The 24,079-nt window shown below is 38.2% G+C and overlaps 1 protein-coding gene across 1 annotated transcript in view; it reads right to left on the minus strand.

Moving 5' to 3' along the window:
* itgb1a (integrin, beta 1a) overlaps positions 1-19,878 on the minus strand; it is a 48,465-nt gene extending 28,587 nt beyond the window's left edge. Inside the window, exon 1 of the mRNA XM_053635899.1 lies at positions 19,571-19,878. The gene's annotated coding sequence lies outside the window, so the exon portion shown is untranslated. The remainder of the gene's footprint in view (positions 1-19,570) is intronic.
* Between the last annotated feature and the right edge of the window lie 4,201 nt (positions 19,879-24,079).

Raw genomic sequence — 24,079 nt, forward strand, 5'->3', positions numbered from 1 at the left:
CGAGTAAACACAAAATACAGTTTTTAAACGATGATATTATGTATTGGAGCAAAAAAAAGTTATCCAATAGCAACTGGGCCTGTGTGAAAATATATTTGCCCCAGTAGTTACTAATTCCCCAAATCTATAAAACTGCATTCATAATGGGGTTCGGCTGGACTAGATACAACCAGGCCTGATTATTGCCTTTAAACAAGACAACAGAGTACAAGAACAGACTATGGAACAGAACAAAAGAGAAAGTGTGTAGTGTGTGTGTGTTAGTATGTTTGTGTGTCTATGTGTGTGTGTGTGCGCATGTGTCCTGCCTCTGACACGCGCTTCTTCCCCCTCTTTGGCCATTATCATCCAGGACTGAGCTGCTAAAATATTGAGCCACGTGACTCGTGACCTCATCATACGTGATATAAACTAATTATTAAAACTATATATATTCATTAATATTTAACAGTAACGGAGGAACTCCACTGAATGTAGCGAAGCAAAAGTACATTTCTGTGATTAAAAATGAACTTGAGCAAGAGTATAAGTATGACCTACTCTTTTTTTTCTTTTTTCAGTCAAGTTACTCAAGTAAATGCAACGAAGTAAATGTAGAGCTTTATTACCCACCGCTGGTGGAGGAAGTGTGATGGTGTGGGGATGCTTTGCTGCTTCAGAGCCTGGGCAACTTGTAATAGTTGAGGGAAACATGAATTCTGCTCTCTACCAGAAAATCCTAAAGGAGAATGTCCGGTCTTCAGTCTGTAAGTTGAAACTCAAGCGCAACTGCATTACGCAGCAAGACAATGATCCAAAGCATAGGAGTAAGTCCTAGTCCTAGAAGTACGTGAAACACTGATCTCCAGTTATCAGAAACGTTTGGTTGCAGTTATTGCTGTTAAAGTGGCACAACCAGATTTTAAGTTTGACGTCCGTCAAACATGAGTACAACTAAAAGGGCTTATTTATCAACAAATATCACTGTGAAAGACTTGTTCGCCAATTCAAGTATTTTTCTGCAACACAAATTTTGAAAAAAGCCAGAGCAAAATCAACAATCACAAAAAAATTCTGTGGAACCCTGTACGTTCTGTATATATTATTAAAACAGAAATTATATTTGAATCAAATAAATTCAATGCATCACTTTTTCAGGATATGGTCATAAACAATTCAAAATGCTGTCTTCCTTATATTCATACGTATAAAATTGAATCTTATTCTTACATAACAAAAAAGGGTTTTCTCTTTTTCACACATCTACCCCTATTTAATATTCACCAAAGGAAATGCCTTTCAGACACTCTGAAGTTCATCAGCGCAGCATTTTACCACAGAAGCCACTGAAACTAAGACAAAGGAATAATATAAAAGAAAAGATGCAACGCATTTTTAAACTCGCAGCGCACAACTGGAGGAGAAATCCACATTACAATGGCAGGAAGATGGAGTGTAAACAGTAAGAAGTATGCTTTTGCTACCTCAAAACTACATGGCATGTCTGCAGGCATAAAGCTGGAACAAATCAAAAAATAGTCTAAAAGCTAGGTCTGATTGAAGAGCATAGAGCTCAGATTCTGGGAGGAGTGTGTGGGGGTCAGACTGGAAACACTCCTCCCCTACTGAACATAACATGTGGTTCACATTAACACTCAATGGGTAGAGGTGAGGCAGCGCCGGAGGAATTTCACTCCGTTACTCACTGCAGTCATGCACAAGCGATTTACTGTTTTCAACATGGCTGCTACAGAGGGTGCCTTTTTTTTACAAGCTCACTGGGAAAACAACTGTGCTTCACTGTTGACTAAAATTAACTGAAGCCGTGAAAAGAATGCGATCGCGAGCTACTTGTGGAAGAATATTTCAGAACGTGGGTTGTGCTATGTTGCTCTGGTCAATCTAAAGCCTGCGGATTAATTCGGTGCCGTGTCCTAAACCACGTTTTATGTACTAAACAGCACTGATACCAATGGCGTACTAATATACACTAAAGTAGGATACAATATGTTTTTTGTGATGTGGGGTAAATATTTGTGAGGATAATTGCTGTTATCGTCATCCCCTCAGGTTTATAGACACATTACAAGAACAAAAAAAAATCTCTTTTTTTTTTTTAACATTTTTTTTAATCAATCTACTACCTTGTCTGACATAACCAAGTTTGAAATGTAGAAAGTACAGAGAAACACCAAACATGCATGATTAGCCGCTAAGTTAATGATATTAGCATGCTGGCTAAAACAGACCAGAAAATAAAAACAGATCTCTAGATAAAACACACACACTAAAGTAAAACGACGAGACATTGATTGCATTATCCTCAACAGGTGTGAAATGCATAAAGTACAAAACAAACACACTAAAATCACCCATTAGTGTTTAGCTACTCTGCTAGCTAAAAGACATAAAAAGATATCTACAACGTTCAATAGAGAAAATATACACAACTCACTTTCACCTGATTTAACCACGTTTTAAATGTATAAAGAACAGAATAATACACAGACACCACATTTTAGCCACTAGCCTTCCTGTGTTAGCATGCTAGCTACAACAGATAAGAGGATATACATACACAGACACAAATCTGTCAAAATTACACACACTATGAGTGAACAGAAGTATCAAGAGGCTTCTTGTTGCTCAAGTTAACAGAGTTTGAAGTGCAAAAATATACATAACTCATTAAAAACACACCTCATTAACCACTAGCCACTATCATGAGTTCTTTAGCGACTTCTGACAGGAATTTCAGATAACTATATATTAATAAAACCTGTAAAGCATCAATTACTTTGTATGTGTGTGTATATACACACGTGTGGGTATATGTGTGTGAATGTTAGGTTGATCCATTGCTCAGAGCCCATTATACACCAAGGGCAGACAGCGTGTCGGGTCAGTACGACCAGAATAACTCTGATCTCTGTGTTACTGTAGAAGGTCTAAGCTTTCTGACATTATGCTCATGCTATTCTCATCTGCCTAGCATAAAAATCCACTGGCTGTCTACATGTCCTGTGCTGAAATTCAATTTTTACATCATAATAACTATGGAATCTTTTATCCCAGTTCACGATATTGAAATATTAGATTACATTATATAAAAAATATCTTCATGCAGCAAGTACAGAAAAACTGAGACTGCATTTCAAATTTGTCCAAAATAAAAGACCTTATGAATGCTGCCTATGTACAGTAGGGAACTTCATCCTGAATGAAACACAGCAGGAGTGATAATAGTTTAAACTGTCTGTAATTACAATATCTTGCCTACTGAATATTGCAATATAGTGTAATAATTAATTATTTGCTAGAAACCTAAACCTGCACTACAACTAATCTATTAGAAACAAAGCAACCAAAACCAACACAAACTGTATTTGCAAGACAATGCTGTGGAAATATTCTAAAATAAACAAGCGTAAATTAACATTAATAAACAGCCTTCAACCTTTATTGCCTGTTTTCACCCTCAAACTCATGTCAGTTAACTCCACAGCCGAATAAGTAAACATCAGTTAATTAGGACCGAGCACAACAAGGACCCACCAGCTCCGGGTTCAGTATTAAGTACTTTAATTTCAGCTATGCTTGTAAAACACCAGGAAGGCATCAATTCCAGGGGGGGTAAAAAAAAAAAAAGAAACAACTGCTTGTCTTTCGGTGTGGCTTAGCAGCTAGAGAGCTGGAGAGAGAAGGAATGTAGACTAAATTCTAGCATGAGAACATCATTCATCTGTCCAGCTATCCATCAACAAGGTATAAGATACATATGGGTCAGTGTGGATAAGACAAAAATAAATCTAGCAAAGTGAAAACATTTTTAGGAATTATGTCTACTGTGCTTAGTGTTATTTCTACAGTAAGAGGTAACCGGTATTACAAAAGAATTTTTTTTTTCCTTCAGGAAAAGTAAAACTCCATTCAAAAGAATTAGAAAAAGTGCTATACAAATAAAATTAAAAAAAATACAGAACTGCTAACTTCCAGTCTAAAGTTTTTGGATATAAGGAGGTTTGCAGTTTTATGTCTTATTACAATTTGTTACATATTAAGTGAAGAATAGGACTCTAAATGAGTGACAAATTAAAGACAAGTGCACTTGTTTGGTGAAGAGTTACTGTAAACCTGGATTTGTCTTAAAGTTAATATTAGACAGTGTTACAGTAGTATCAACTGTATAGGGCTGTAAAAATATATTTGCAACTTTTCTAATTGCTTCTATTTTTCGGATAATAAATGGGGACCTTTTTGGATGACGTAGGTCTCTAAATTTGCTGTAAAAGCTAACACAGCATTCCACAATAAGAACATTATACCACTGGTAAAACATGATGGTGGTAGTGTGATGTTGTGTAGATGATTTGCTGCTTCAGAACCAAGGTGATTTGCTATGATAGATGAAACCATGAATTCTTTTCTCTATCAGGAAATCTTAACCCTAATCTACCTTATACCCATTTCTTACAGCCATTGATTCCAGAGTAGAATGAAGTTTAACACCTTTGGGTAAACTTCAACCCATTTTTTTTTACATTTAACTAAGTGTTCTTGCAGGCTGCCTATATATCTTTATCTATATATATATGCCTATATATCTTTTGGGTTTCTGATTTAAGGGTAAGAATCTTTATTCTTCAAGAGAAACAATCACTATCACAACATATTAATGTGTGTACACTCTAGGAAGAATTGAGTAATTGAGACCACTAAGAAACATTCTTTAATTCTTTTGGATTGGAATAATAAAAAAAAAAAAGAATGAAATGAAGCCCATCTTTCCTCAAGAATATACTTTATTACAGTGATGAGAGAGCAGTGAGATTCCCCTTACTCAGCAGTGCAGTCCACATTCAAATCTACAGTAATTAACTTGGACAGAGTCATGGAATAAGCAGGGATGAGAGCCAGATGCTCAGCCTGAGGATAGACAGAGCAGCACTGCACAGTATGGAAAGAAGGAAAAGGAGAAAAAAAGGGAGGAGGAACAGGAAAGGGAGGCGTTCTTTTCACTGAAGGACACTGAAATCAAAACCTTCTGTTCTGGAGAATGAAAAACCCACTGTTTCAGCAGTGACTTCCCTGAGGAAGAGGAACCAGAACAGCCGCACAAACACCCTGTTCATCCTCCTGAATGAATAGAGAGCCAACACAAGCATGACATAACACCCACTTTAACCTGGGGGAATTTGGAACCGTTTCCTTTACTACTACTACTAATAATAAAAAGAATAATAATTTTAAAAAAAAACAAAAAAAAAAACCCAAAGTTGTCCACAGACTCAAGATACAGCCTTTCCTCTCTCTAACTCCCTCAGAGCTTCTGTTTCCATGCTGCGTCTTTCAAAATATGATTCTCATTTTTCATTCCACAAAAGGTCACACATTAGAAAGAGTTAGACGCTCAAATACAAACCACATGTTATGTTTTTAATTCTGCACAAATGAATAGCTCATGTATTCGCCATCATGTACAGTCAGAGTGCGACTACTCTGAAGAGTGTTTTGAATAAGGATGGGTGATATGACAAAAATATAAATTCATGACATTTCTATGATATATTATGGGCATCAAGATATATGGATTTGTTAACAAACTGCCCATGAAACAGTAATGTTGCATAAAAAAAAAAATTAAATGAAATAAATAAATAATTAAAAACTTAGTTCAAGGCTACTTTAATTTAATGGCAACAAAAATTTTTTATTTAACAGTGAAATTGAGGGAAACAAAATATTATATATATTATAGTTTTAATCATTTTATGCATTCCACAACTGCCACATGATAGGGTGAATTGTTTGAATGTGAAGGGGTACAGAAGGGATCCTAGCAATGTGGCCAGTACTGAAATCCTTTATCTCATTCAACTTGTTATTAATTTAATATATTTTTTTTAAATGGAGGAAAAACTGCATTTAAAGATTGCACTGAAAGATACCAAGCAACTGCTATATATTAGTTGGTGTTTAATTTAACATGCAATAAATAAGATACAAAAATAATAAATATCACCATGCATCAAACTGTGTATGTCTTTACACCTTATTCATGCAGGTTATATTCTAGTATTATTAACAAGAAAAAAAATATATTTTGTTTAAAACCTAAACTTTCTCCATATTTGCCAAACATTCAGCCACTGCAACACCTGAAGGGTTTTCCCAAACCACTACACATTAGTTAGATTCATTAGAGCTTTTTAGAGTTTTTCCGGAACCCTCCACCCGTAAAACCCAAACCGATTGCATCATGCTAAAATATGGATGTAAACATTTTGCACTGTATTAACAGCTCTTACCTGAGTTTAATTCACGTGACCAGCCATTCAGGCTGCAATAAATAAATAATAACTAAAACAAGATCAGTGATAACTGATAGTGGACAATTCCACAGTATCCACCAGTGTAATGTGAATAAAATAAAAAGGCATCATATTAAAATCATCATAAAATCATGCCTCACAGACCCCACTTTAAGAACCTCCAGCGAAGAATCTCCATATCTCTGTGCATGCACTGTAAACACTGGTTTGTATAGACTCAAAGGTTTAAATCAAGACCTGACCTAGGCCAGGGGTCACCAGGACAGGAATAAACACTGCTTGAAAGCCATTGTAAATACTTTACATAGAGCTAAGCAGCAGACACAAGTTCCTCATGACTTTAAATAAAACTGCAGACGGAACAAATCCAGCTGATCGGCTAAATGGGAACTGATCACATGAACGATAATATGTTCATAATTTCATCTGATATTATCAACAGTACCTAAAAGCACAGTGAGGGCAAAATCAGCACAAACAAACAAACAAACAAAAAAAGTAGTCTGTGGAACAGTTGTTCATTGGTCACAAATAAGCTCCAATCGCACAAGCAAATCAGTGTACTATTAATGAAATGTGGCTTATATCAAAACACAGGCATGTATTTAGTTAGCTTGCTGCTCATTTTTAAACCTTTTCTCCATGTAGAGAGTGTCAAATATAAAGCTCACTACAGCTATGACCAGGATAAAGCAGTTACTTCAGGTGAATGAATGAAGCTCATCTTTAACATGAAGCAGTGGGCTTTTTTTTATTTATTCTTTATTTTCATATTATTTAATTATTAGCAAATGATCCTGAACAAAACGCAAGCTGACCTTATTGCTCGTTCAGAACTGATTGTGTAAGCACGGTTGTGTGCTGGCTTCTGTGAAACTGCTGAGTTGACTTTTTTCGCTGGTTCAGAGATGAGAGCAGCTCACACGCTGGCGAACAGCCCAGAGTTCTTCTCTATGAGCAGAGTGTTAATCTGAAATGCAGCCCTTTTCTCTTAACCAAAACCTACAGCCTCTACCTCCATCTAACCATTTGGATTGGAGATACTGCTGGAGCACAAATAAAACAACAAGACCTGATAAAGGTGTGTTTGTGACTAGCATCTTGACCTGAATAAATCTGGGGCGTGAATTTAGCTGAAGCTGCTTTTATGATTTACAGTCTGGGAAACAAATGACACAGCCACACACCCATCTGTCCCTGTTATTATGTTAGTTCCTTGATTTATACTGCTGAAGACAGGAGAGGACATGGAAAGAGATATCCAGCACTCTCTGAGAGGAAATTTAGCATGGCATGAGTACCAAGCAAGAAATCTGTTCGTGATATGGCAGCCGGATTGAATCTGTCATCATGGGTTTTGTAATGATTTATGATGAGTGAATGATTTAAACTGTGAGGTGGGGTCATCTAACACAGCAACACATCTGCACTGACCTAAGTACCGTACATAAGGCAGGAAATGAAATGTAAAAAATGATCGTATCAAAGAAACTGGTTGGTGTACTGATTGGTAAAGGGTACAAGATACAGGTAAAAGTCTATAAATTGAATGTGATCGTTAGCTATTCAAACTGCAGGGCAGATTTTGACAAAACAGCGTGTCAGTTTTCTTTTTTTTTTTGCTGTTTCTGTTTAATGCAATATTTAATGCAAGAAATCATTGAAATATTAATGTCACGTACCGTGGTTGAAGACAGAAGCAGATGCGGGTGACAGAATCAGGCAGAATAATCCAATGGAAATAGACAAAGTTCGTGGTCGTGAAACAGGCAGGGGTCAGGCGATCAGGCAAAGAAACAAAACAGGGCAAGGCAGAAATCGAGGTCGTGGACGAAAACACTGGTCAAAGTCACTTTGTCAAAATACGTGAATAAGGCTTGGATAACGGCAGAGAACTGAACGTTTACTTCGCGGAGTCTGTTCGCATCCAAAGTCTCTTAAGTGCTGTGGTGAGAGTGTGTGTGTGATTGGATGCAGGTGTGTGCGATTAGAACTCTGGGGAAGGTGAGCACATGCATGTGTGGGAAGTGTAGTCCTCAGCAGCCATGTTTGTAGTTAGCAGTGTTTCCCGGGAAACTGAGTCGTGGCTGGGCTGAGATATGACAATTAATCTGCATCACAAGCTTAATATGATATTTATTTGTGCAGCTCTAAAGTTGACAACTCTAAATATGACCCTAAATGCATATTATAAATGCTCTTTATTTGGTTCTGGTGCCAAAGATTCACAATACAAAGTGGCACACAGGAAAGCAAGAACTAAATGCCAATAAATATAAACATTGGGCAAAAAGACTGTTTTGACCAACGAGAAACATCAAATAAGTACATTTTGGTTCTCTGGTTTGTATTCGTAATTGTTCCTTTAAATAAGTGGTTAAAGCTTTACGGTAATTTGTCCCATCTAACCTTCTTCCCCATGGCCATGAGGAGCTCATTAAAGACACCCTTCAGTCAACTGTGTTTAGATGAAAGTCACAAAGCTGCCTGCTGAAATGATAATGACTCTCAGATGTCAACTTTAGGTCTTCATTATCTCAGTGCAGCACATTTTATACTGTTATCTAAACTAGCACACCAGGCTAGTTAGAACGTTAAAAAAAACGTGGTTTTTTTGGAGATCGCAGTGAACATTTGGAAGCAACAACGTCTCTATTATCCACTGCGTTGAGACCTTGCTATGTACGGTATTTGGGAGGAAGCAGCATTTCAAATAAGAAAGAAGACAGCAGAGCACTGACCAACTCAAACCAACTTCAAGCTAATTCCGTTTGTGACGTGCATCTGACCTGCGTGAACAGAAGCGACATTGTGAACGACAACGGTCTTTTTGACATGTGTAGAATGTCATTTTTCCCCCCCACAGGAATATCTCTGAAGCTGCAGTTGAGTGTGAGAAGAAGCAGAGAAGAGGAAATCTGTGATAACACTGACCCTGACCAATGGGTTATCTATTTCCATTAATAATAACAACATGTAGCATTCAGTAATTACACAAAATGGGGAATCTTCACTTATTACGAGCAGAGACACGTCCTAGATATCATAGCAGTTGTTAAACTTCCTAAACAATTTTTGCGCAATCTACTTTTGTGGTATCTGTAAAGATTTTAAAAAATGGGAGAAAGTGAGGGAGCGCTGCAAAATGAGGTTTTATAATATTCATATTTTCGCTTTGGTTAAAACCATCCATTAGCTAGGAGCAATTAGTTACGATTATATAAAGGCCAACATTTAGGACATTTATACAAAAATAACCAAAACGTCAAAATTAAGAATATGTCACAAGCAACAGGGTTTTTCAGGACATACAAAGTAATCAGAACTATTAAGGTTTGTTATAAACAATACTACAAGAAGCAACAGGCATATTGAGTTGAACATCTTTAAGAGTTTTTTCCAGAAACTCCAGAGAATGTTGTTTACAAGAGCATCCCATACAAAAGTCCATCATAGTTCAAGCAAGAAGGCAGAAAAAAAAAAGACAAACCAGAGCCACAAAAATGAAGATCGTTTCAGTCTAGAAGTCTTTGTGGCCTGGGTGAGCTGACTCAAAAGGTTTCAAATGTTTTAAAATTAGAAACAGAACTATTATAGCATGGACGGTCTGACTCAGTGGTTTTAAATGGACCATTTTTGGAATATATTTTATCTGACATGTAACAAGCGAAATATGTTCATTTTGCTATGTTTTATAGTAATCATAGCTACCATAAAGCCTCAGCAAAAGCCTCACCTGGACATGTGTATATGTCCATGTGTCAGCCTCACCTGATTGTGTATATATGTTTGCAAGTGTAAGGCGTAAGTGATACATGCATCATTACAAAGCATTATTTTGGAGTCTGTCAGTGATTACAATAAATTATGTAAATTAAATTATGTTGTACAATAACGTACAACATAATTTAATTTTTTTTTTTGAATACTGTTCTCTAAAAAGTGTATTTCCATCAAAACACTGTTTCTATGGTTTGCCGGTTCTCTCCGAAACATGGTTTCTGCTCTCCTGAATAATAGGGGTGGTTCCAGCTCAGTGGAAAAGCTCTGGCTTTACTATGGCTATTCATAATACACTCCATAATTAGATACCCAAATGAGTGTTTGCTTGTATTTGCTGCTGTGAAATGTGCCAATATTGCTCTTTTAAACAATTCCACCTACCGTGGTGGAATGCCAAGCTCAAAAAGTTCATGAAAAACAGCTTTGTACTGTTTCCCAACTTAAAAAATTTCACAACATAAGTCTATATTTAGACTCCCAACCGGGGCAAAAGTCTACACCCAATGATCAAGACACTGCGAGACATCTGTGGCCAGGCCTAAGTGGTCCTGCCGACTGGGCAGGAAAGATATAGAGTATTTTCTCTTTTGTTATTCACAGCAGGGGTTCTCAGACAGCCATAGACCGCATTAACTGTAAAATAAAAAGAATTCCATGAAGAATTTTAAAAAACAACAACCATAAACTACTGAAATATTAGGCTCATTATTTAAATATCTATAATAATATTTTGTCTATTCGAGCTTCCTGAGCTTTACACCAACAGAACATTAGGTCCAAGTTATTTATTTGTTTTTGAGTGATCATGTTTGAATGGATTCCTGAATAAAGGATTTGGATTAAAACCCATTCAGTTCAAGTAGCCAGTCAGATGGACTTAATGACACTAAATAAATAAAAACTCAATAATACATATAACTATGTTAAAATAACATTTTTTTTTTTTAATCATGGGGGTCTGGGGGTCCTTGGCCCTCACTTTAAGACCCACTGGATTTAAGCAATTCTAGCTAATTACAGGTGTGCGTGTTAGGGTTGTGCCATATTGTATCGTCCATGATATACTGGTACAATTCCTCCCTGAGATAAGAATTAGCCATCCCGAGATGTAGTTGATGATGTGTTTACGTGCCACAAAGCCAGAGTTCCAACCCTAGGAAGAAGAATTAATCCCCAAAAAAGGAGCTTCTTCCAAAATATGGAAGCGGTTCAGATACATTGGGTTTATTTACTGTTATGCGACACAGTTTAAGATTTAAGTTTGCAATATTTAAACATTATATGCACTTTTAGAGAAGAAAAGTATTTTTACAACATTTCCATTTGTTTTTCCATTGGTTAGATTATGAATCCTGTGAGTATTGGTGGTTGCAACTTTAATTTGTGAGAAATTCATATTCTAATTTTCAGTCAGCTTGTTTAGCATAGGTTAGCATTTGAAGATGGTCAGGATTACGTTTTACTTTCTTTGGACCAATGTTTGGGTTTGCACGCTTCTACAGAGACTGTATGCTGATGTGACTTGTAGCGAGAAAGATGTGATGTGTTGAATGTTACTGTTTTCGTATAGTCGTTTATATTGTGTGACGAGGAGGAGGAGGGAGAAGCCAGGTTGTGAGGATGCACACCTGGCACTGACTGGCTAATCAGCGGGAGAGAGAAAATGCTAAAGAAGTGTCTGGAAGCCCCAGGGAGAGAGATAGAGAGACCCATGTGTTCTTTATTTTTGGCTTACATTTGTGTGTTTTATGTTATGTTTGAGTTCTGTTGATTATTAAACATTATGTTTATGTTCCCCAGTTCCCGCTTCCTCCTTTCCTGTCTTTAAAGTTTGTTACAGCAAAAAATACAGTGAAATACTGTGATATAGTTTTAAGTCTATATCGCCCAGACCTAGTGTGTGTGTGACTATATTCTCTAGGTCACTGTCATTCACAAATTAACAGCAGACCTACCCCAGATTCTGAACAAATTTGGCCACATATCTACTATACCATATCGCAACAGAATCATTGGTATAATCAAAAATATGTAATCATTTATGAATGAAAGTCATATTGTATTGTATCGCATGGAAGCCTGAGGTTTACATGCTAATAAAAAAATTACTTTGGTAGCCATCATGTAACTGGGGAGACCTAGCTAGTGAGTGTCAGGGCTCCAGATGGTGACTAAAATGGTCACCAATGCGACTAACTTTTTAATTTTGCGACCATGTTTTTTCTGCCAGTCGCCAGTGGCCACCGTTACCCACAAAAGGAATTTAAAACCAAATTAAATAGAAATTAGCATAGGTCTTGTTGTGTTAGGTTACTGACCTCTCATCTCCTCTTGCACCTGAGTCTACAAGAAAACGAAATGCGCAAACGAAAAATATCAGACTTTTTCTCATTCCCTGCCCGTCCAAACCCTGTGAAAGAGGATTCTCAGCACAGAATAGAATAAAGTCAAAAGTGTGCAGTTCCTTATGTGTTAAAACACTGGAAGACTGAGTGAGGATTAGTACAGAGGGCCCCTCACTTGACCAGTTTGACCCAGAGCCCAGTGTGAAGCGCTGGTTGTTTGCAAGCAAAAGAAGACGCGGACCTAACTACACTGGCTGGCCAAGTGACAGTGACATGGTGGTGGTGGGAGATACGGACTCCAAACCTGAATAAGCAGGAAACAACTAACTGTACATAGTTGAATAATAAAGTGAAAAAAAGAAACAAATGACTGGACATTTAAGTATTTACAGTAATATGATTCAATATGATATACTGAACATTGCGCATATTGTGTATGTAAAGAATACACTGTGTAAACTATGGGAGGCAGAGTAAACAAAGGCAGACAAGTACAGAGGGGAAAGAAAAGGCAGTGTGAGGTAGCCGTTTAACAATGATATCATCATATGTCATATGACATCACTATATTTGGGCTCCTGAAAATTTGATTTGGCTCCTAAATATTTTGGGTTTATGAGCCTCCTAGATATTTTTTTTGCATGGAGCCCTGAGTGTGGACTGGCAATGACTTTAATTGAGATGTTTAACTGGAAGTTTATCCATCAGTGCTGTTCATCTCAGGCTGCAATTAACAGGAAGGTTAAGGTTCTGTGCTAAAGTCTGGCAAGTTCTGACTTGATTCTCACTGTTATCTCATTGATCAAACCCTTTAACTCTGAAGTAGATTCCACTGCCTTGTAAACTGGGTAAAATTGCCTCATATCATACAAGAATATATAAAAAGCCCTAAGCTTTGCTTCAAACACAAGCAAACCAATGGCCTTCTTCAAAACTATCGACACCTGTAGCTTTTAACACCAACAAGTTAGTGACAAAGGATAAACACAAGCAGATTAGTGTGCACACACAAATGTCCCCACGAAACTCTCTAAACATCAATCATTTCTGTGCAGCAGCTGGAGTCACAATCACTTAGCTGGCAAACTCAACCACCACACACACACACACACACACACTTCACACAAACACTCTCCTACAATTATGTTTATCTCAGAGCTGCTACAGCCACTCTTTTGATTAAAAGATTTGGGTCTAACCCTTCCCTCCACCTTCGTCCTCAAACCTCCCACCCCACCCCCTCTGTGTTTACTGTCACTACCAGATTAAAGTGAAGACCATCAGCTGCTATGAAGGACAGTGAGGACAACCAGACATCCTTCTCAAGGCTAAAATGGTGCTGTCACTGCCTGTTTCCTGATCCAAGCTCCTGTCAGTGAATCACTGTCAGTACTGCATCCTTGGATCAATGCCATTTAGGAAACGATTTGGCTTTGGAGCTTACTGGAAGTCTATTTTCATTGTTGTTTTAATTTTACACTCCACCCTCTCCCATTAGACTTCCCTCCAAAGCCCCTTCCCCATACGCATGCCTGTTACTTTCAAAGAAATCATGGATGAGACTAAGAAATCACTATCACTGCTTCCGAAAAAGCAACTTCATGCGTAATTCAAGAAAAAAAACACAGTAAACATGATGGCCAGGTCACCAGGATTTCTTCAACAACCTTAGCAATAAGCCTACTATGTAGCTATTTGATTAGCTAATGTTAGTGTTTGCTAGCTATATCTCAGCAAACAATGATCACTTACATCCTGTGAAACATCTGTGTAACATAACGTTAGGTTACTAAAATTACAGTGGTGGTTAGTGCCTGTTACTGAAGTATACAGGTGCATCTCAAAATATTAGAATATTATGGAAAAGTTGATTTTTTCCCTGTGATTTAACTGAAAAAGTGGAACTTTCATATATTCTAGTTTCATTAAACAAAGTGATATATTTCAAGCCTTTTTTTTGTTTTAATCTTGATGATTACAGCTTACAGCTCATGGAAATCAAAAATCCAGTATCTCAAAGTATTAGAATAAAGAATTTATAATGCAGAAATGTCGACCTTCTGAAAAGTATGTTAATTTATGCACTCAATACTTGGTCGAGGCTCTTTTTGCATGAATTACTGCATCAATGCGGAGTGGCATGGAGTCAATCAGCCTGTGGCACTGCCGAGGTGTTATTGTAGTCCAGGTTGCTTTGATAGCGGCCTTCTGCTCGGCTGTATTGTTGGGTCTGATGTCTCTCATAGATTCTCTATGGGGTTCAGGTCAGGCGAGTCGGCTGGACAATCAAGCACAGTAATACCATGGTCAGAAAACCAGTTACTAGTAGTTTTGGCACTGTGGGCAGGTGCCAAGTCCTGCTGGAAAAGGAAATCAGCATCTCCATAAAGCTTGTCAGCAGATGGAAGCATTAAGTGATCTAAAATCTCCTGGTAGATGCTGTATTGACTCTCGACTTGAGAAAACACAGTGGGCCAACACCAGCAGATGACATGACTGTGGAAACTTCACACTGGACTTCAAGCAACTTGGATTCTGTGCCTCTCCACTCTTCCTCCAGACTCTGGGACCTTGATTTCAATGCAACATTTACTTTCAACTGAAAAGAGGACCTTGGACCACTGAGCAACAGTGTTTTGAGTTAATTAGCTGATTAGAGTCTTCTCAGGTCGATATTGCTGTATTATAAATTCTTTATTCTAATATTTTTGAGATACTGGATTTTTCCAGCATCTCATTTCCATGAGCTGCAAGCCATAATCATTGAGATTAAAACAAAAAAAGGCTTGAAATATTTCACTTTATGTGTAATGAATCTAGGATATATGAAAGTTCCACTTTTTGAATTAAATTATGGAAAAAAAATTAACTTTTCCATGATATTCTAATTTTCTGAGATGCACCTGTATATACTGTGTGTGTGTTATCTGTTGGTTTGGCCTCCAGTTTAATTCTCATAATTAAGAGCATTAAAATGTTTTTTTCAAAATCGGGTCAACAAAATTAGTCATTTTTGGCAGCTAAGCTGTTTACTAGCTAGCTATATTTCACAGAAGAAGGTAGTGACAGCTGGATATCTAGACCAAAAAGTAAACAAAAAATAAACTCAAATAATCAAATATAACTTTAGATTTGCTCATTTACATTATTTATGAATTACGATGATAAAATAATCAACAGTACTTGTGTAGTATTCACAAGTAGTGATAGGTAGTTCAAAGCTTTCGCCCCTTTGAGAGATTTCCCAATCATCACATGGAGAAACCATGTGTCCAGATGGGACGAACAAAGAGTGCATTGTCCAGTAAATAGTCAGATTTTTTTCTATGCAAATCCACCCACCCACTCACACTGCCATTCACCCCCGGCGTCTGGGTGGGACATAAAATTACATGTTAAAAGCCTGTTGTCCAAAGAGAATTCAATCCAGCATAGAAGCCCACAGAAGTCATGCATCACTGGATTTCTGACACACATCATAGCAAGTCAAATAATTAAGGAGGCAACAGGAGAGTCTTGTAAATTCAATTAAACACAAGGAGAGTTAAAAGCTCATGCATAGCAACTTTAATAGCTGAACACTGACTGCATAATGCTTACAATAATATTTATTCATTCGGTAAATGTAAGTGAAGGTTAAACAGTGATTTGGTTCGTGTGTTTAAGTCTCTTTGGCTTTGCTGTTACCTGTTGATTAATGTGATTAATAAACATTTATTACTTCTGGTATTATATAGCACTCTGCAAGTTAGTTTTCTTTAACTTGTAAAGTCATTTCTGCCATAGTTTGAGTGATCTGTGACTGTGAAATGATTAATTTTGTTTGAGGTGTGTGGTAGATTTCAGCTTCCAAGCCACTGTCAGGCTCAATTTCACTGATTAGCTTTCATCATATGAACACGGCACGACTAAACCGAAGCTTCCAGAGGCCTGGTAATGATTATAGGATATAAAGTGTAATCAATGTGTGTAACTACAAAGTTTACTAATCTTTGGACATGTTAATAAAGTATAATCTAATATGTATAACCAACAGTTAGAATTATTAGTGAGAAGAATTATCTAAATCCATAGTACACTTGCTGATGTTCTAAGTGTGTATTGAGTTAGATGAATTCTGTTTCTTACTGAACAGAAGGCCTAATTGTTTTCTTTGTCAGTCCATACCTCTCTGCACAGCAAGCATATTATAAAACTATATAACACTTTCTTACAAGTGACATTCTTTGTTTGTACATTAAAAACCTTGTGTTTGTCTAAAGCAGTTTCACTTTATGGCAGTAAATTAAGAACCTTATGTTTGTCTAAAGCAGTTTCACTTTATGGCAGCAAATTAAGAACCTTGTGTTTGTCTAAAGCAGTTTCACTTTATGGGAGTAAATTAAGAACCTTGTGTTTGTCTAAAGCAGTTTCACTCTATGGCAATAAAAAAAAAAAGCAATTAGACACATACCAGAACTGGGTTTACAAACAAAGCCCCCTAAGTTTGCAAATCAGTGTCAAAAGAAAAGATAAGACTTCCAGGAGGAAGAGTACCAGGCTGAGACTATAGGGTGAATTATGGGACAAAGTAAAAAAATCCTGGTCTGGTAAAGCTTTTAAAGAAAATACAACTGACAATGCTTGCGCCACATATATAAGGTATCATACGGATATGAATAATTAGTTAAGGCAATGGAGATTGGTTTGTTTCCAGAAAGAAACGGTGAATGCCCTGCCTAGGGATAATTTTACTGCTTCAGAAAGGTATATAAAGACGTTTGTGTATGTATAATTCAGATCTTCTGCAGACAGTCTCACTTTATGGTTTCAATAAAGTTTAATTACTTTTTGACATCTACAAACCCGCCGTCTCTGAAGATTTTTGTTAGGCTGCAAAGCCTGTTCGCCACGGCATGATCAGCCTGGATGAATAACTCAACACATTGGAAAAGGAGTTATTTCTGACAGGCACACAACTCTGTTTATCCATTTATTAGTTTGACTTGAAGTTTATGAGCAATGCTACAGCAATACCCGGTGTGCACATCATTATTTCATTATTTTACCCTGTCAAAAGTTATCAATTCAGTGATGCAGTGAACTATCGTTAGATCAAACATTTGGATACCAATCATGTGTTTTTGTTTTGAAGCCTAGTTTCCTTCTCATATTTGCTCCCTGTACACAGAAATGGATAACAATCTTGCTTTCATAATTGCCAAAAACCCAGAGAGACAAACCCATGGTCAATTACTTTACTCCAGTGCCATTCAACAGGATGTTACACTCTTTACTCTCCTAACCTGCCAATGTTTACAACAAACCCACAAAAATGCATACAGAAAAGAATGCATAAAGACAGGAAATATATCTTTTGTATATATGTAATGTATGAACAAGTCAGTGCAACTGGTCTTGTGCTAATATTTCATATAGTTCTCAAATAATATGAGGAGCTTCATACATTTTGTATTGTGGAAGACCTTAAAGGGATAGTTCATCCAAAAATGAAAATTCTGTCTCCAATTACTCACCCTCATGTCGTTCCAAACCCACAAAGCATTCATTCATCTTCGGAACACAAATGAAGACATTTTAATGAAACCTGAAACTTGAAATGAACTTTCAAGCTCCAAAATGTTCATAAAGGCATCGTAAAAGTAATCCATGTAACTCCAGTGGTTTAATCCCAATTTTATGAAGCAATACCAAAACTTTGTGTGAGCATAAAAACTAAAATTAAGTGTTTATTCACAAAATATTTATTCACTTCCGCAAAGATCTCCGACGCGCGTCATTGATTGTTCTATGCGACTCGGTTTGTGTACAGCGTCCCTCTTCCAATGCTGTAAACAGTGCAGCGCTTCCAGGTCCCGTTGTATCGTGAGAGTGGACGTTCTCATTAAAAAATGTCTTCATTGTGTTCCGAAGATTAATTAAAGTCTTATGTGTTTGGAACGAAGTAAGGGTGAGTAATTGATGATAGCATTTTCACCTTTGGGTGAACTATCCCTTTAAACAAACTCGACAGGCGCTTTGGAGCTTCACAACATATAAGGCCAACTGTGCAGTTACAACAGAAATTGATTAATGTGACAGATGCATAGGGGTTCTCTCTTTTTCTTGTATTTAGCCAGGATACCTTTAACTATAAAATGAAATTACACATATAACATAATCCAACTATTCAAATATTAGGCTCATTATGTAAATATGTACAATAATATTCTGCCTGTGTATTACAGACATAGTGTTTTTTATTCCTGAACTTTCCACTGACAGAATACATTAGATCCAAGTTGTTGTTATTTACAGTCCCACTTGATTTTGAGTTATTGGGGTTTGGATTAAACCCATTCAAGTGAGCAGCCAAACAAGCTAATAACTATAAGAACTCAATCATAAATATGATAAATATAACTTTGACATTGTGGGTTAGTAGTTGTTCCCCCCCTCCCTTCATGTAACTACATTTAAATCACAGACCCCACTTTGGAAACCACTGCTCTAGCTTGGCTACTTTTAGAGAAACACACTGGGGAGAGTCCCTGCTATTTTTTTTACCCCTGAAACGAGAGAAGCTTTGGACGTGGAGGTTTTTTTTCTTCCCCCCTAGCTTTTTATATCCGCACCACAGTATTCAAGTGTTGTAAATACTCCCATCTTTGCTACTTACTAACCGGGTATCTAAATGTAACACACACACACACACACACACACACACACACACACACACACACAGAGCAGTAGTGGCTTGGGACCTACCATGAACATATGTAGTTAATTAATTCTATGCCTAAAACTTAACCAAAAGTAAACATTTCACCTCTTCTGGTTATTTTTTAATCAAAAACTGTTAAATAAATAAAGAAATAAATAAACAAGCAAATAAAAATAAAGTCCCCACAAGGTCAAAACTGTCAGACACTGTTATCCTTATGGGACATTTGGTCCCCATAATGCTTGTTACTCTCTCTCTCTCTCTCTCTCTCTCTCTCTCACACACACACACACACACACACAGAGGATGGTGAAGCCTTTCCACTGAGCAGCTCGCTTGATGCTCAGACCCAACTAAAACAACAGAAACTTGAAAATGGAACTAAAATAACACGAGAAAATTAAAAATAAGAGAGAAAAGCAGTTCACCTCTACAATGTATTCTTCACTCTCGAGGCCTCATACGCTTTTCCTCTCCGTTTATCCGGGCTGTGAATGAATCTCGGGCTGAAATCTCTCCTTTCCCCACCGAGATCAGCTGAGCTGTGCTTCCTCTTCGCTTCCGATCAGTAATCACACAACAACCCGATTAGTCCACTCATCCCACAGCGAATTAAACAGTCCTACACATTCAACGCTGCTCACAGTCATCCACAGCTCTACAGAAGGCGTGTGTGCTGCTCCAGAGAGGGAGAAGAGGGGTAGAGAGAGAGAGAGAGAGAGAGAGAGAGAGAGTTGTGCAGCACTGAGTCACTCACAGATGGAGAAGTGAGAACTGAAGGAGTCAGAAAGGCGCCCCCTACTGGATTTACAGTGGAGTCCAAAAGTCTGGACTTTGACTACATTCAAATTCTGCCCCCCCCCCCCTTAAGCTTTTGAAATATTTAAAACAAAGAAAGTAAATGTTTAATATCTTGAACATGTAACATTCAAGAAGCTGCACTATTTCTAGGTCCCTATTTAAATGTAAGTAAATGTGTGCTATTGACCATGTCAGCTGATTTGTACAAAAGGTCAGATTTTCCTCACGTCTAATCTCTTCTATTGGAGCATGTGATCAGACGACACTGACCATTTGACGATTTGATCTAAAAATGGACCATGAGGTTTTGGACAAGCTTGTGGAGCCCACACTAGCTCGAGTTCATACTGTCATTAAAGCAAAAAGGGGACATACCAAATACTGAGAAAGTATTCAAAAGATTCTACTTTTCACTCAAGCTGCTGCCAATAATATAATTTGTAATGAAAATTGTTGTATTAAATTAGAAAACAATGCAAAATACAGGCACTTTCACTAGCTCTAAGACGTGGATCCCACTGTTCATGTCCCTCTCACATTCACATTATTATTATTATTATTATTATTATTATTATTATTATTATTACTACTACTACTACTACTAGTAGTGGTAGTATTACAACAATAATAACAACAAATGAAGAAGAAGAAAAGAAGAATATTATGTATGGAATAAAACAGAGTGTGCTCTCACTCACTCACTTTCAGTATGTGCTTTATCCTGATCCGGAGACAATATTGTTAAAATTGGGCACAAAGCAGAAGAATTCACCCTGGATGGGACGCCAGTCCATGGTAGGTTACCATTTATTCACACATTCACACCTAGGGGCAATTTAGCACAGTCCAACCACCTACCTGCATGTTTTAATTTTTAAATATTTGGTGGAAACTCAGAGAGCCTTGAGGAAACCTACAGTAACACAAGAAGAACATGCAAAATTCTGCACAGACATTAACTCCAACTCAGGATGAAACCCAGGATCTGTGATGCAGCAATTATACACTTATCAGTACATGCAAGTGACTTCCTGATGGAAAAAAAATGACTTGAGAAGACTTTAATGAAGCATGCTACTGTGTGTTTTGCTTGTTTCCCCAGTTTCACATAAATAGTAGATGGATAGTAAATTGAGAAACTCTACTGGTTTCACTCCAGACTAAAGAATGAATGAAACCACAATTAACATAAAACATCCAAATACTTCAGTAGAATTGAAAATGATATTGAGAAAACAATGAAAAAACAACAGATAAAATCTCTGAGTGAATATTTCTAGAACCCTGAAAGAAAAACAGCATAATTTCCACAACCTGTTCAGGCATAAGCATGAGTGAGACATCCAAAAGAGACATTCCTCCCCTTTTCTGCAGGCACACTGAAGCATTAAAGGATAAGACAATACTTTATTAATCCCCAAATGGAGAAATTAGGGAATATATGCCTTCAAAATAATGAAATTAAATGTTTCTACATTTAAAAAAAAAAAATACAGTAAAGTGCAGTAAACAGTAGTAAATAAAACAAAGTCAATATTTGGAGTGACAAAAAAAAAATAGAAATAAAAATATTAGTCTCTGGTACAATTTGTGCAGTTTTATAAAAAATGAGCTGTAAGTTTTATTGAGCATCTTGCAGAACCAGTCACGGTTCTTCTGGAGACTTTGACTGTCGCACTTGCTTCTAATTTTCATTGTGTTTTTTGTCTGAAAAGTGTCTCTTACGTAATATGCTGCTTCCTTTAATGATATACGTACATTTTTCTGTAACATTTAATTTTGTGCTGGAAAACGTCTGGGTTACGCATGTAACCATATTCCTTGAGAAGGGAACAAGACGTGACGTGAGCTTCACACTGTGGGAAGCGCCCTCATGTGCGACCAGTATCTGAAGCTCGTATAACATCATGCCTATTTATAGGCCTGCCCTGATCAGGTGACCTTGCAATTAAGCGCGTCACGTGACATAAAACAGCACCTGTGAACCGTGCCTTCAGCCTTATTATCTTCAGCGAAGACGCAATTCACAGGCATGCCCCAGTATGACAAAGCTACGCAACATCTCGTTCACTTCTCAAGGAACAAGGTTACATGTGTAACCCAGACATTTCCTTTAAAAGGGCGGCTGTGGTTCAAGTGGTAGAGCAGGTTGTCCACTAATCATAGGGTTGGCGGTTCAATTCCTGGCCCAAATGACTCCACATGCTGAAGTGTCCTTGGGCAAGACACTGAACCCCAAGTTGCTCCCGATGGCAAGTTAGCACCTTGCGTGGCAGTTCAGCTACCATGAGTGTGTATGTGAATGGGTGAATGAGACACAGTGTAAAGCGCTTTGGATAAAAGCGCTATATAAGTGCAGACCATTTTTAAAAGGTAACTCAACATTGCCTGAGCTTCACACTGTGAGAACGACAATACCCACTCTGTCATACTGAGGGTATGGCCTGTATAAAAAGATCTGAGCCTGAGGGTCACTGCAAGACACTCGAGCCCAGGGTGGAATGTATATCCAGGCTGTAATATTGAATGAATATGTGTGGCGTAGACTACCACGCCGTAGCACACACATCCTGTAAGGGTACCCCTTTTGGACAAAGCCTTTGAGGAGGCGACCCCCATAGTGTAATGAACCCATGTGCCCAGAGGCTTAGTGAGACCACGCGCCTCATAAGCGATGGAGATTGCTTCCACTATCCAATTAGAGATACGCTGCTTCGACACAGCATCACCTCTACTGTTACCCCCAAAGCAGACCAGCAGCTGCTCAGACTTACGCCACTGACTGGAGTGGCAGACATAATTACAGAGAGCCCTTACTGGACACAGTAGGTGCAATTTCTCTTGTTCTAGTGGGAGGAATGGAGAAGGGCAGAAAGCCTGCAACACTACCGGCTGGGCAGCAGATGTAGGCACTTTAGGAATATAATCCAGCCTAGGATATAGAACGGCCTTGCTAATCCAGGGGAAAAGTCAAGGCAGGAAGAGGCAACAGAGAGAGCTTGTAGATCTCCTACTCGCTTGAGAGATGTCAGGGCCAGCAGATGAGCTACCTTTAGAGTCAGAAGCTTCTCTGAGGCTGACTATAAGGGCTCAAATGGGGCACCTCATAGACCTTCCAGGACCACAGAAGGTCCCAGGAAGGTATGCATGACACCACACATAAACCTCAATGTTAGAGGATGTTGTCAATAGGGGCGTGGCTGGCCAAAATGAAGGCCACGTAGACCATGATTGTAGAAGGAGCCAACCCTGCTGAGAAACATCCTTATAAGAACTCGAGGACTGTAGCTATTGCGCAGTTTACTGGGTCTAGCTGACGTTCCTCACACCACAAGACAAAAAGATATCACTTGAGCACATACAATTTTCCTTGTGGATGGTGCTCTAGCGTTCAACATGGTTCTACAACCTCAATTGCAAGACTAGAATCTATGAACTGGTGCCCCTCAGGGGCCAGACCCACAGTGTCCAAAGTTCCAGCCGAGGATGATTAATTAGCCCTCTGGTTGAGTGTCTAATATCCCTGTCTAGCAGGGATATTATCTCTGAGAATCATATTTGAGCTGGCCAATAAGGTGCTACTAGCAGAAGACGTAGACAGTTTTGGCGAACTCTTGCTAAAACTTGTGGAAGCAGAGCAATCAGGGGAAAAGCGTACCTCGACCACATGTGCACCATGGCGTCCATCTCCAGTGGTGCGGGAGGAGTTAGGGAGAACCACAGTGGGCGGTGTGTTGTCTCCTTGGAGGCGGGGTTATAAATACAGCTAGTGTATGGTTTTCCCCAGAAGCGTGATATTTTTCATCATGCTCTTCTGGGAAAAAAGGGGAGTTTTCTATGGTGTGAAGGAGATTTATATTCACTGCCTTAGTAATCACTTCAAGCAGCTCTTTATATGCTTGAGAGCTGCTCTCCATTTTCGGTGATGGCACTCCCTTCTGGCTCCTCAGAATCAGAGAGGGTTTTTTTTTTTTTGGCTTTCCATAGCAGAATGAGTTGCTGGTACGCAATCTCCGAAATCTGGTGGAGAGCCAGACACAGAAGACAGAGCAAGAGATAGAGCGGCGCTCGTCTCCAGCTCCTCTTGCAGATCCATACGAGATCCCCAGGTCTTGAGCCAACCCAGATCCGCAAGG

The sequence above is a fragment of the Ictalurus furcatus genome, chromosome 1 (assembly GCF_023375685.1).
Source record: "Ictalurus furcatus strain D&B chromosome 1, Billie_1.0, whole genome shotgun sequence".
In the NCBI taxonomy this organism is placed as follows: Eukaryota; Metazoa; Chordata; class Actinopteri; order Siluriformes; family Ictaluridae; genus Ictalurus; species Ictalurus furcatus.